The 14,272-nt window shown below is 41.1% G+C and overlaps 1 protein-coding gene across 25 annotated transcripts in view; it reads left to right on the forward strand.

Moving 5' to 3' along the window:
• Nucleotides 1-14,272, forward strand: part of BAZ2B (bromodomain adjacent to zinc finger domain 2B) — a 368,528-nt gene that overhangs the window by 175,739 nt on the left and 178,517 nt on the right. Inside the window, exon 1 of one of the 25 annotated variants that reach the window (XM_060177839.1) lies at nt 496-515. The exons of the other annotated variants lie outside the window; for them this stretch is intronic. The gene's annotated coding sequence lies outside the window, so the exon portion shown is untranslated. Of the gene's footprint in view, nt 1-495; nt 516-14,272 lie in introns of those variants that run through there. 25 annotated transcript variants of the gene reach the window in all.

Genomic DNA, 14,272 nt, shown 5'->3' on the forward strand with positions numbered 1-14,272 from the left:
GGTTATCATGATTGCTGTGTAGCTATTTCACTTGGTGTTTCTATTTGAATATGAAGTAAATATGCTCAAGTAGAGATTAAATGAATAGTAAATTAGTCAATTAATTATCAAGTGCCTTTAGTGCAAGTGTTCAGGATAAGGCAGTGAGCAAAACAGACTCTGCACTCATAAGGTGTAAAATCTATGCTCAAAGGAAATAATAATTATGTTAATATTTAATATGTTAGATGGCAACTAACACTATGAAGAAGATAAAGCATATTAAGGACCATGAGCGCTAGACTTGTGGAGTTATTATCTTATAAGTAGTCAGTGAAGTTTTCTTAAGATTCTTTAAAATGTAGATATCTTTTTTAATTTACTGATTCCCTTTTGTTGCCCTTGTTTTATTGTTGTAGTTATTATTTTTGTTGTTGTATCTGACAGAGAGAAATGGAGAGAGAAGCAGAAGACAGAGGGGGAGAGAAAGACACCTGCAGACCTGCTTCACCACTTGTGTAGTGACTCCCCTGAAGGTGGGGAGCTGGGGGCTCCAACTGGGATCCTTATGCCCACTTACTCTGAACCTGCTGCACTACCGCTCAACTTCCAAAACTCCCAAAACTTAGACCTTAAGGAAGGTAAATAGTTACTCATGCATATATCTAGGTTAAAAACTATATCATAGGAAAAGTAAATATGAAGATACTGATGGAGAATGTGTTTGGCATGTTCTAATAACAAGGTAACCAGCGGGATCAAAGTGGCATGAGCAGTAAAGGAAAGTAGTAAGTGAAACCAGAGAGATTATATGTAAACCCACATTGACAATAGAAAGTTTTTTAACGATACTAATATTGTAAGAATTTGTTTATAGTCTTCAAGGTGGTGAAGTGTATAAAGAATTTGACTCTAAAGCATGAGGTCCCAAGTTCATCCCTGGCAGCACATGTACCAAAATGATGTTTGGTTCTTTCTTTATCTTCTTCTATATTTGTCAGTAATAAGTAAGTAAAAATAATTTGTTGGGAAATTTGTTATAGGAGAAGATAGAAAATAATTTAAGTTTAACAAAAGCCCACATTGTTGCTAGGTCAGTGGCCCCTTTAGTTTTGCTTCCTTAATAGCATTCGTCCTATGGAGGACCAATATAAAATTATTTAATGGTTAAGGGTTACTCCTAACGGTCTTATATTATGACTGTTTATTTAAAATATTTATTTATGGGGTCAGGCGGTAGTGCAGTCCGCTAAGCACACATGACAGGAAGCGCAAGGACCCATGTAAGGATCCTGGTTCGAGCACTCGGCTCCCCACCTGCAGGGGGGTCACTTCACAGGTGCCTGACTAGCTCCACTGGAGAGAAAGATGCGGAACTCATGGTGGTGTGGTAATACAATTCTTTATTGATGCGGACGCCCCAGGTGTGAGCACAATGGGTTTAGGCCATGTGGAGCTAGTAAAATGTCTGCCTCCCACTATGCACGCCAGCCCTTCTCCAGGTCTTCTCCAGGTGGGGACGCAGAAGAGAAAGAGAGCGAAACCAGGAACAGCAGCAGGCTTTATAGGGTAAAAACAAAGTGTCAAGTCAGGAACGGGATTAGCTAGGAAAGGGGGTGGAGAAAACAAGGCACTCTGGGAAGGTAGAAAACTGGGGGATCAATGTACCCTGCAGGCATGGGTGGGGATCTTTCAGGCAAGACAATGAGTATGTAAATAGGCCATAGTATCAAGCAATGCAGGGGAGCTGGCGTAATGCCCAACATCTCCACCTTTCTTTTTGTCTAATGGCTATAATATCACGAATGCGGGGCACTTTGTGAGGCAGGGAGTCTGATAGGATGAGGCACACTTTTGGGGTTACTGCTGTCCTCCTTGCTCAACCTCTCAGTAGAGAGAGATTAACAGGATTGACATACTCCTCAAGTTCAAGCCCTGCCAAGCTCAACTACATCCTCAAAATTTCCTAACATCTCTCTATTATTATTTACCTAATGGACATAGTTAAATGGGTCAGTGTCTGTAAAAGACTCCATCTCTGACAGAGGAATAGTAGTGTAGAGGTGAACAGAAAGCTGTTGGGCAGAAACCTGAATGATATCGTGTAGGCGTTTTCAAAAAGAACTGGAATAAGACAGGGAATGAAAAGTAAGAGTATCAACGGATAGCGTGAGACTGAAGAGAGGCCTGGTAGTTGGAGAGGGGCTGCCTGATGGGTGGAGGAGTGGGGGCCTGATAGGCCGAGGGGCGAGAGAGGTGATCTGGCATTGCAGAGTCCTGAGACAGCTGGCTGCAAAGTCCATGGACTGCTACAGTCAGTCCTTGAGAAGACCAGCAGTGTAAAGGGAGTGTCCAAAGGTGTACCAGCGAGTCCGATAGAAGCGTCAGTCCAATGCCAACGACCAGGGGAAGAAATGCCACATGTCTATCTCTATGGGGGAGGACAGCCACTGGGACTTTGCTTCTCTGTAGAGAGTGAGCTGGAACCACCAAAATGTGACAGGTGAAGCAGAAGCCAGAAGGGCAGACAGCGATGGGCGAGAGAAAGGCAGTAAGAAAGTTCTGTCCTTGGAGTTTGTGAATCAGGTTCTTCAGATTGTGTCTGGTCATATCATGGATTTCAGGGGGTTGCATTGGATCGACCTTCCTGTGGTGCATCCCCTGAGTACCCATTCATTGGGGAAACTGACAATCCTTCCTAGCCGGCAAACACTAGAAGAAGAATGGATTTCAGGGGGGTGCTGTAGTACCATCTAGTGGGCGATGTCAGAGTGTGCAAGGGTCCAGATGGTTTTCTGGGTATCCTGTGAAGGAAACACAAACAAATCTGCTTCCCATGGTTATCATGGCATCTGGCTCGAATGTTTATAGTTTTTAAATAGGTTTAATGTACTTGGTGCCTTAGCCAACTGAATATTGGGGGGAAGTATCCCCATTTTTTCTTTACTTAATTGGGCCTAGGTGTTTGGCAGGCCTTCTCAACAACTGTTTGTCTTTAGGGGTTTTAAGGGATGTCTGTGGCATGGGTGATGTTATAAAGTCTTTAAATTGTTGGGTGACAAAGGCAGGCTTATAGTGGCAAAACGAGATACACCACTTAAGTGTAGAAAAATATATGAATGTTGTTAATTTACATATGGGGGAACTTTATATTATTATTATTATTTTATTTAAGAAAGGATAAATTAACAAATCCATAGGGTAGGAGGGGTACAACTCCACACAATTCCCACCACCCAATCTCCACATCCCACCCCCACCCCACCCACCCCCGATAGCTTTCCTATTCTCTATCCCTCTGGGAGCATGGACCCAGGGTCATTGTGGGTTGCAGAAGGTGGAAGGTCTGACTTCTGTAATTGCTTCCCTGCTGAACATGGGCGTTGACTGGTCGGTCCATACTCCCAGTCTGCCTCTCTCTTTCCCTAGTAGGGTGGGTCTCTGGGGAAGCAGAGCTCCAGGACATATTGGTGGGGTCTTCAGTCCAGGGAAGCCTGGCCGGCACCCTGATGACATCTGGAACCTGGTGGCTGAAAAGAGAGTTAACATACAAAGCCAAACAAATTGTTGAGCAGTCATGGACCCAAAGCTTGGAATAGTGGAGAGGAAGTGTTAGGGGGGTACTCACTGCAAACTCTAGTGTACTTCTGCTTTGAGGTATATATAAAACACAACTGTCCAGTCATAGCATAAGATATTCAGGGAAGGGGTGGGAAGAGAGGGTTCAGTGAACCAGATTTTTCATATCCCACTATGTCCTGGGGTGCATCCTGCAACCTCTTGCAGTGCTTCTTGTTCCTCAGGGATAGCAGTGCCATCCTGTCGCTATTGGCAGACATGGCAGGCAAGAAGCCAGACAGGTTTTGAGTAATCATGTGGAAACATGCATGAAAGACCCCTCCCCATGGTCAATAGGGGGTCAGGCCCTTTCCGGATTTTATCAAATGGGTCTTTCCATTTGACCTTAATAGCTGGGAGGGTGGATTGTGTTTGCCAATGAAGAATAATAGGAGGTTGGTTCGAATTTTTGTAAATATTAAAGAGATTTAACGTAGTTAAGGCTTTTGCTAGCTGGATATTGGAGGGGTACATTCCTCCTTTATATTTATTTATTTGAGCCTTAAGGGTTTGATAGGCCCTCTTGGCAGTGTCTTGTTTCTGTGGATTATGATGCCTGTGGTATGAGTAATGTTCCAGAGGGAACAAAAATCTTTAAATTGATTTGCCAAAGAGTGTTGGCTTTTAAGCCTCTGGGGTTAACCCCAAGAGTTTGAAAGCAGATGTCTTGATTAGACCTGCACATGAAGAGCATGCAGGAAGAATACATTTTACTGTGCCAGAGGAATATCAGGAAATTGAGCTCGAAGACCTTTAAGATTAACATGGGTTAAGGAATGAAAGTCAGCAGGATTAGAAACAGAGGCTAGGAGATTTCCTGTGAGGCGAGGCGGTCAGCTACAGAATTCCCTTCGGAAAGGGTACCAGGAAGAGGGCTGTGGGAATGAAGGTGTTGAATGTACAGTGGTTGAGTTCGAGAACAGATCATAGAGGTAATTTGAGTTAAGAGAGGAGAAAGTGGGTTGTCATAAATTCTCACATAAGAACAAGCAAGCCATGGAAGTAAGTCAACAGTATGCACACTGTCAGAAAGAAGGTTGAAGGGTTCTGGTACAGCTTTTAAGGCTAGGAGAACAGCATAGAGCTCTTTATACTGAGGGGAGTTATCAGGAGGCTCAGTAAAGAGAGACATGGGACATTGTTTATCTGGATAATATATAAGGGCAGCAGCTCCCTTCTTGCCTCCATCAGTAAAAATTGTGGGAGCAGAGGGGATGGGATCTTGAGAGAAAAGTTTAGGTACTAGTAGAGACAAAAGAGGTAAAGAGGCTGTCAATTTATTCGAAGGAAAATGATTATCTAATTGTCCTGGAAAACCCATTAAACTTATGGCAAAACGAGAATGGTGTTGTATGAGCCACTCTGTATCTGTGAGAGAAAGAGGAAGAATAATTGAATCTAGTTCCCTTCCTAAGACCTGAATTGATCTGTTTTTCCTTGGTGAATCATAGATGCCAAGGTATCAATCTCAGTAAGAAGTCTTGGAGCTCCCCCTACTGGCGTATGAAGCCATTCAAGAACACCGTGACTCTGGTATATAGCCCCCACCATGGTAGGGGAGGAGTTAAAGATCAAAAGATTTACGGGAGAGGAGGGGGAAAACCCAACGGGGTGCATGTCCTGGAGAGCTTGGTTAACCCTTTCCAGTGCCAAGGAGGCTTCGGTGGTTAACGTATGCCTTGAGGAGGGCTGTTTGTTTCCTTTTAACAGATGAAACAGTGGTTGGTGGCAACTAGTGGGGAGATAAAGATACTGCCTAAGCCAATTTAAATTTCCAAGAAACTTTGTAAAGAAGCAAGAGTGAGATTAGAAGGAAAAGTAACACAAGCTTTTAAGGAATGAATCTGTACTAGAGAAATCTCTGAGCCTAAGAACGATATTGGAGGAATTAGCTGTACCTTCTCAGGAGCTACATTAAGGCTGCTTATTTGTAAGGTGGGGATAAAATCACGTAGTACAGAGAGATCTGTATCTAATTCTCCCCATATTAAGACATCATCCATATAATGAAAAACCTTAAGGCCCTTATGAATATATGGAAAAAGGGCAGATTTAACAGCCTCTTGACAAATTGTAGGACTATTGGCCATGCCCTTGGGCAGTACCACCCACTGAAATCTATTGGCAGGGCTAGCATTATTAATAGGAGGAACAGAGAATGCAAAACGTTTACCATCTTGTGGGTGCAAGGGAATAGAGAAAAAATCCTGTATATCGATAGCTATGATTGGAATTCCTGTGGGAATTGCAGAAGCAAGAGGCAAACCCCTTTGGGGGCAGCCCCAAACCTGCATGGTTTTATTAACCTCACGGAGATCTTGGAGGAGGCGCCATTTTCCCGAGCGCTTTTTATTCACAAATACAGGAGTATTCCATGGGTTCTGGGAATGATGAATGTGTCCCAAGGACAACTGCTCTTGGACAAACTCTTTTAAAATTTCTAGCTTCTCCCTAGGCAAAGGCCACTGCTTACCCATATAGGCTCGTTAGAAAGCCAATCTAAGCAGGGCGTTCTGTTACGGACAGGGGCAGTTAGTATTGGGGGGTGCTGGTTGGATCTAGAAGTATCATGGGAGTGAGTGTGATGCCCTCCAGAGGCGTGTGAGGATATTACCACATCAAGAGATTCCAGCAAGTCTCTATCCAATAAATTGGTGCTAATATCAGCTACCAAAGGATAAAAGTGTCCAGTAGTCCCTTCTGGGTCTTCCCACACAAGGGAATTTCATGTGAGGAAACTTGTGTCAATCCTCCAGTGCCATGTAGACATGGTCCTGGAAGGAGTTCCCAACTCTGGAGAACTTCTGCTTGTCTTAAAATTGTCTTGTCTGCTCCGGTATTGATCAAACACTTAAAAAGGAGTTTTACCAATCCTTACTGTCATAGTAGGGTGACCACTTTCTGAAACAGGTGTGGTCCACAAAATCTCAGGCTCTGAATCTACGCTGTTGGCTTGCTCCAGCTGACTATTTTTATGCTGGGAGTTCCCATACGCTGTGCGCTCCTCCTTCAGCTCACCCTCTACTATTGTTACATGGTGTTGTGTGTGTAGTAATGGGTTGGGTCCCAGGCTGGGCTCTTGTTTATGGAAGAAAGGCACAACACCTAGCTGGCCATCCCCTTGACTCCCTCTTGAAGGAGGCTGAGGGATGCCCCACGCCTAGTTTAAATCCATTTTTAAATCTAAATTCAGCAGGGGTGTGCCATTTTTATGGAACTTAGTCCAACAATCTTTCCTCGAAAGAAAACCTTTCTGGAATCTAGGACAAGGCATTTGGGGCCTCTGGTTCCCTGACTGGAAGCAGAGTCATGGTTTATTTTCTGAACATTTGTTATGCCAATGCTCTTGGTGACCACACTGGAAGCAAGCCCCCTTTTTGTTATCTAGGGCAGCTGCAAAGACCTGTATCATGATGGGTGCCTGATAAGAGCTTGATCCAATCTCTTGTGTCGCTAAAATCCAGGTGTCTGGGTGTTCGTTTTTAAGACTGAGGCATGCCTGATGGAAGTCAGGAAGTATGCCATCCCAGGCAGTAGAACGCAGGAGGAGAAAACGGGCATCAGGATCATAAATCTTTCTCTCCAAACCTGATTGGGCCCTGGTAATGAATTTAGCTAGGGATTCATCAGGATCTTGGTGAAGGGAGAGAATGCAGGCTGAGGCCGCTCCCGTGGGTGGTGTTAACCTCTCTCATGCTTGTAATGTGCAGAGGCATACCTGATCAAAATAACCAGGTGGAAACTTGGCCTCTGCCTCTTGAATTCCGGTTCCCAAACGACCCGTTCCAAACAGCCTCAAAATCCCACTCAGGCTGATTCTGACTATTTCTCTGGGATTGCTGTAAACATTCATCTCTGAAAAATGCTTCCTATTGAAGGAAGAGTGGGCCTGGGAGCGTAGTGCGAGCTACGACCCTCCAGTCTTGGGGGGTATTAAGGTTCTGGAGAAGGCCTTGTAAGATAGATCTGGTCCATGGAGCATGGACTCCATCCTATTTAATTGCCTGATGAAGTTCCTTAAGATCTGTGGAGGAATACGGATACCACGCCTGAGGGCTCTGTCTATTGGGGGCAACATTTACCAGGAATGTGTGGACTTGAGAAAAGCTCCGTTGTGAAGCCAGCAAAGGTATTCTGTGTCTGATAGTGACATAGCAGCAGGGGGCGGAGACAAGGTAGGAGAAACCTCAGAAGCAGCGGTGGCAGCCAGAGACGTGTCTGCTGAAATGGAAGCCTCTGGGTGAAATGCAAAGTGCTTAGGGTGGGTCAAGATTGGGGCAGGCTTTGCTTTCTCTAGAAAGCATGTATGGTGCTGTTTAAGCAGAAGACCTATTCCCTTAAATCTTGGATCGCAGCCTCAAGGTACCTTAGCCTTTTGGGAAGGGACCCTGCATATCTCCTGAAAACTGCAACCATGGTCAAGAGGATCTAAGGTGCGGCCCAGAGCAAAATGTCCCAGAGACAGAAAACCTGTCTCATGAAAAAAGAGTAGAGGGTTTGGGAAACCTCTTCATAAGGAGGAAGGTCACCTATGGCGGAGGGGTCTCAGAAAAAGAAGAGGGTGAAAAGGAACTGCAGTGCCTTTGTTAAACACGAGGCTGCAGAGAGCTAAGCGGCGTATACTTATCTGGGTGCTGGGTGGGTTAGGTTCCACATTGGTGCGCCATAATGCCGGGCTAGCTTCGCCAAAGAGAGAGGTGAGGAACTTGTGGTGGTGTGGTAATACAATTCTTTATTGATGTGGACTCCCCAGAGTTGGGTGTGAGCAAAGTGGGTTTAGGCCATGTGGAGCTAACAAAATGCCCGCCTCCCACTATGCACGCCAGCCCTTCCCCAGGTTAGGATGCGGAAGAGAAAGAGAGCAAAACCAGGAACAGCAGCAGGCTTTATAGGGTAAAAACAAAGTGTCAAGTCGGGAATGGGATTGCCTAGGAAAGGGGGTGGAGAAAACATGGCACTCTGGGAAGGTAGAAAGCTGGGGGATCAATGTACCCTGCAGGCATGGGTGGGGATCTTTCAGGCAAAACAATGATTATGTAAATAGGCCATAGTATCAAGCAATGCAGGGGAGCTGGCATAATGCCCAACACACAGGTGGTAAAGCAGGTCTTTTTCTCCCACTCTGTCTTCCCCTCCTCTGTTGATTTCTCTCTGTCCTATCCGACAATAATGACAGCAATAAAAATGACAACAACAATGATGACAACAAGCGCAACAAAATGGGGGAAAAGTGCCCTCCAGGATCAGTGGATTCGTGGTGCATGCATGGAGCCCTAGTGATAACCCTGAAGGCCAAAAAAAAAAAAATTGACAGGACAGAATCTGAGAGGGCAGGGGTAGATAGAGAAGGAGAGAGAAAGAGAGGCACCTGTAGCACCGCTTCACCACTTGTGAAGCCTCCTCTTTGCAAATAGAGATTGGCAGCTTGAAGCCAGATCCCTATACATGGTAACACGAGCTACTGGATGTGTGCTGCGTCACCCCACCACCTCACTCCGTACACACACACACCAACTCCCACTCTCAGATTATTAGTCCTTTTTTTTTTAAATATTTATTTTATTTATTTATTCCCTTTTGTTGCCCTTGTTGCTTTTTTTTTTTTAAGACTCCTCATATTTAAAGTACTTATAATTTTAATTCAGTGGTTCTTGGCTGGGTTTTAAATGTCTATATATTTTTTAAAATAACCATTATTTTTTAATATTCTTTATTTATTAATTGGTAAAAAAAAAACAGAGATAAATCAAGAGAGAAGGGGAAAATAGAAAGACAGTGACGCTTACAGCACTGCTTCACCACTTATAAAGATTCCCTCTGTAGGTGGGGACCAGGGATTTGAACTTCTTTCCTTGTGCATTTTAGTAATGTGCACTTAATTAGGTGTGCTACCACCTGGCTTCAAATGCCTGTATTTTTAAGTAGCATTTTAATTGTGCATGGTAATATATACACTCAAGCAGGTATACCATTCACTGCCTAACCCCTAAGCAAAGTCTTAAAAAAAAAAGTTTTTGTGGCGCCAAGTGTTGTTACACCTCTTTGAGTGCATAAGGCCCTGGGTTCAAGCCCCTAACCTCCACTTTAAGGGGGGACACTTAAGTGGTAAGATGATGTTGCATATTTCTTTCTCTCTCCCTTCCTACCCCTTCCCTCTCAACTTCTGTTTTTATCCAAAATAGATAAGTTATATTTAAAACAAAACAAAAATGTTTTCGTTACTTTCACAGCTATTTTGAGCATCTTTTTATATGCTGACCTGTCTAACTTATTTGACTTTTGCTTCCTTTTCCTTCTGCCTCTTGTGTGACACAATTTTTCTCCTAGGTTTAGAACAATTCTCCACCCTTTCAAATTTCTCCATTCTTAAAAGTTTATAACAAATATAACATCGTCTAAGAACATTCTAAGCTCAATTATATAAAGCTCTCATAGTATTTAAAAATAACAAAATAAGAATATTTGTGTTTTCTCCATTCTATATCTTGTAATTTGTACCTGTATTAAGTACTTTATACTTTAATTGAATACCAAGTAACGTTGAATTTAACTCAAGTCAGTAGTTGAGGATGGTATGGGAGACAGCATAGTGTACCTACCATGTGCAAGGACTAGAGTTCAAGCCCAGTCAACATTTGGGAGCACCACTCAAAGGGGAAGTTTCACAAGTGGTGAAGCAGTAATGTACTATATATCTTCATTCTCTTTGTCTCTTTCCCCGTTTTTTACCCTCTACCTGAAAAAAAAGAAATGTAAGAAATAGAGGGATATACTTTTATTAAAAAGTATTTATGAATGCTAAATGAGCTTATGAAAAGAAGTTCAGTATTATTAGAACCATCAGGGAAATGCAAAAATGACCTATCCTTACTTAGCTATCATTATTTACCTATAATAAAAAATGTTGACAATATCAAAACTGGGAAAGAATGTGAAGAATTAGAACTCCTTACTTATTGCCATTTTTTATGAAAAATAATTACAGTTACTTTGGAAAAGAATTTTATGTTTTGTAATTGAAAATACACTTATTGTGCTTCTGGATATTTTATCCCAACACACTTGTTGTACATATATGTTTTGTTCACAGCAATTTTATTTGTATTATTACAAACTGAAAATAACTGCATTTTCTTACAATAGGTAAAAGTTTAAAGTCTAAACATAATATTGTGTATCCATTTCCATGCCTTACTACTTACCAGTAAAAAGACAGCAACTATAAATACATACACAAACTTGGGTAGATTTCAAGATCTTTAGGCTAAGTGAAAAAATCTAGTCTCAGAAAATTATTCCATTCATGATTCTACTTCTATAACTTTTCAAGTGACAAAGTAAAGGAGATGAGGAACAAATTAGTGGTTGTCAAGAGTTAGGTGTTTTGGAGGAAAGGATTTTAAATGAACAGTGTAAGTGAAATCTTCATGGTGATGTGAAAGTTCTGTATCTTACAGCACTGATTATATGAATCTACACATTTGATTCAAAGATTTGTCACTATTTATACATGTTATAGTTAGTTTCCTGCTTTTGCTATTGTATGAGGTTATGCAAGTTGAAGCCATTGGTAGAAATTGGGCAAGGAGTACATGGTACCTTTTTTTTACTCACTTTAAATATGTAGTTATTTCAAACTGAAAAGTTTACTCTGATATAAATTCCTGTTTTACCCCATATTTTCATGTTTATTTTTATATTACTTACAAAGACTAAGATATGAAATAACCTAGTTGTCTTTTGATGAATAAATGAATAAAGAAAATGTGACAGATATACCTACAAACACAGATGCCCCTGCATATACGTATATGCAGAGATAGATATTACTTAGTTTAAAAATAAGGAAATCCATAGCCCTGGAGATGGTGTAGTGACTAAAGCATCAAATTTCGGATGATTGGGTCCCAAATTCAACCCTTGGTACTGAATATGCTACAATGATAGTCTGGTTTTCTCTTTCATGTGACTATATAGAGAAATATATATATTATTTTTTAATATTTTTAATATTTATTTATTTTCCCTTTTGTTGCCCTATTTTTTATTGTTGTTGTTATTGATGTCGTCATTATCAGATAGGACAGAGAGAAATGGAGAGAGGAGGGGAAGACAGAGGGGGAGAGGAAGATAGACACCTGCAGACAGGCTTCACCACCTGTGAAGTGACTCCCCTACAGGTGGGGAGCTGGGGGCTCAAATCTGGATCCTTACGCCGGTCCTTGAGCTTTGCGCCTCATGCACTTAACCTGCTGCAATATCCCCTGACTTCCCCAGAAATATATATTTTTTTAAAGAAGAAAAACCTTCCACAGTATAATGTTTTATCTTTTGTTCTACTTTTACCAGTCAGAAAGTAAAAATTAAATTGCCTTATCTTTCATTTCTGTTTTTTTTCTGTATAGCTGACTCTATTGCCTTAACCTTAGTTTAGTCTTAACTTCTTGCCTAAACTATTACAACAGACCAAATTTTGCAATATCCTTATTGGAAATCTCTGCTTCAATCCATCCTGTTTAAAACTGTTGCATCAATATATCTAGTGCAAATAGTTTCCCATCTTTGCAGAATTAAATTTAAATGATTAATGTGGTTTCCTTTTCAGCCATGTCCTCAACTATTTTCTGTATTCCCCATATGTTATCCAAACTAGACAGTATATTAATATTTTTGTTTATAGTATGTTAATATTTCAATTGTATAGGTACAATTGCTATAAAATGAACAACTCAATTCTTGTTATTCTGGGAAGAGGTATTATAGGTTATCTTAAGCTGCTCTTGAAATACACCCGATGCTTTCAGCCTCTTTCATATGTTTCCATCAGCTATGTTTTCCCTTGCTTTGTTACTTCACTGAACCATCACTGTCTTTTACAATTCTGTACCTTTTCCTGGCCAGCCAAATAGCTCACTTGGATAGTGTACTGTTTTGCCATGCAGGGAGTGGAGGTGTGAGCCCTAACCTCCACCACAATGAAGAAACCTTATTCCCTCTCTGTTGCTATCTAAGAAAAATCAAATTAAACAAATTAAACCAACAACAACATCAGTAATAACTACAACAATAAAACAACTAGGGCAACAAAAGGAAATAAAGAAAGAAAAAATCCCCCCCAAAAAAAGAAAAAGAAAATTTAAAAAGTTAAACATATTTTATTTAGTCTAACTTCATAAATTGGACTTATTTAGGAAAAGATTATTTTGACTGGAAAAATGCTTAGTATAGTTATTGTATAGTTTCTAAAAATATTTATTTTTCCTTTTTTGTTGCCCTTGTTGTTTAACATTGTTGTGGTTATTATTGTTGCTATTGATGTCGTTGTTGTTAGATAGGACAGAGAAAAATGGAGAAAGGAGGGAAAGACAGAGAGGGGGAGAGAGAGATAGACACCTGCAGACCTGCTTCACCACTTGTGAAGCGACTCCCCTGCAGGTGGGGAGCTGGGGGCTTGATCCAGGATCCTTACGCCAGACCAACATTTATTTTTGTTGATCTTTTGTATGGTTTTCTTGGCATAAGTATTCCTCCAGGGTTATTGCTGAGCTCAGTGCCTGCACCATGAATCCACCGCTCCTGGAGGCCACTTTTTCCCCCTTTTTGTTGCCCTTGTTGTTGTAGCCTCGCTGTGGTTATCATTATTGCCATTGTTGATGTTGTTCGTTGTTGGACAGGACAGAGAGAAATGGAGAGAGGAGGGGAAGACAGAGAGGGGGAGAGAAAGATAAACACCTGCAGACCTGCTTCACTGCCTGTGAAGCGACTCCCCTGCAGGTGGGGAGCCGGGGTCTCGAACCGGATCCTTACCCGGTCCTTGCACTTTGCACCATGTGTGCTTAACCCACTGAGCTACCACCCGACTCCCCAGATTGTATAGTTTTATCTAATGTACTTGTTTTAAAACCCTATAGAATAATTTAAACTAAATTTCCTTGGGATTTTCTAAATGCTAATTTTTTAGTTTTATGGATAGTAAATTTTATCTGTGATTAGTATAATAATTGTTTAGTTTGTTTTCAGTCTTGTAAGTACATCCTCTAAATCAGAGGTTTTCAAACCTCTGAAGAGTCCTGTTCTGAGGAGTCCCAATTCATGGTTCTATTGAGATACTAGATTGCTGATAGGTTCATTGTTTCTAGTCTATGGACCACACTTAGAGTAAGTAGCTAAATGGCATTCCAAAACTTATCACATTTTAAAAGTATTTTTATTGTGATTTAATAATGGTTTTAAAGCTTATAGCAGTATAGTTCCACATTGCCCCTTAACCCCCTACCCCTGAAAATCACCATAGTTCTCATAAAGTGTTAGAGACCATTTAAGCCCATCACATTTTATACTTCTAAGTCTTGGAGAAAATATATTTTCAGTATTGCCACAAAAACATTGGCTTAATTTGTCTTATTTATTTATTTCCAGAGCACTGCTTAGCTCTTATGGTGGTACAGGGATTAAATCTGGGACTTTGGACCCTCAGGAATGAAAGTCTCTTTGCATAACCATTATGCTATCTACTTGTCTCTTTTCTCTATAGTGTGATTTTTTATTTTGTCATTTTAGAGAAATCTTGGTTTTATTAGGGAACTGCTTTCGGTGCACTAAAAATTGACAATGATTATTTGGTTCTTTGCTTAAAACCACTCTTTAAATTTTTTTAAATTATATTTATTTATTC

The sequence above is a fragment of the Erinaceus europaeus genome, chromosome 18 (assembly GCF_950295315.1).
Source record: "Erinaceus europaeus chromosome 18, mEriEur2.1, whole genome shotgun sequence".
Classification (NCBI taxonomy): domain Eukaryota; kingdom Metazoa; phylum Chordata; class Mammalia; order Eulipotyphla; family Erinaceidae; genus Erinaceus; species Erinaceus europaeus.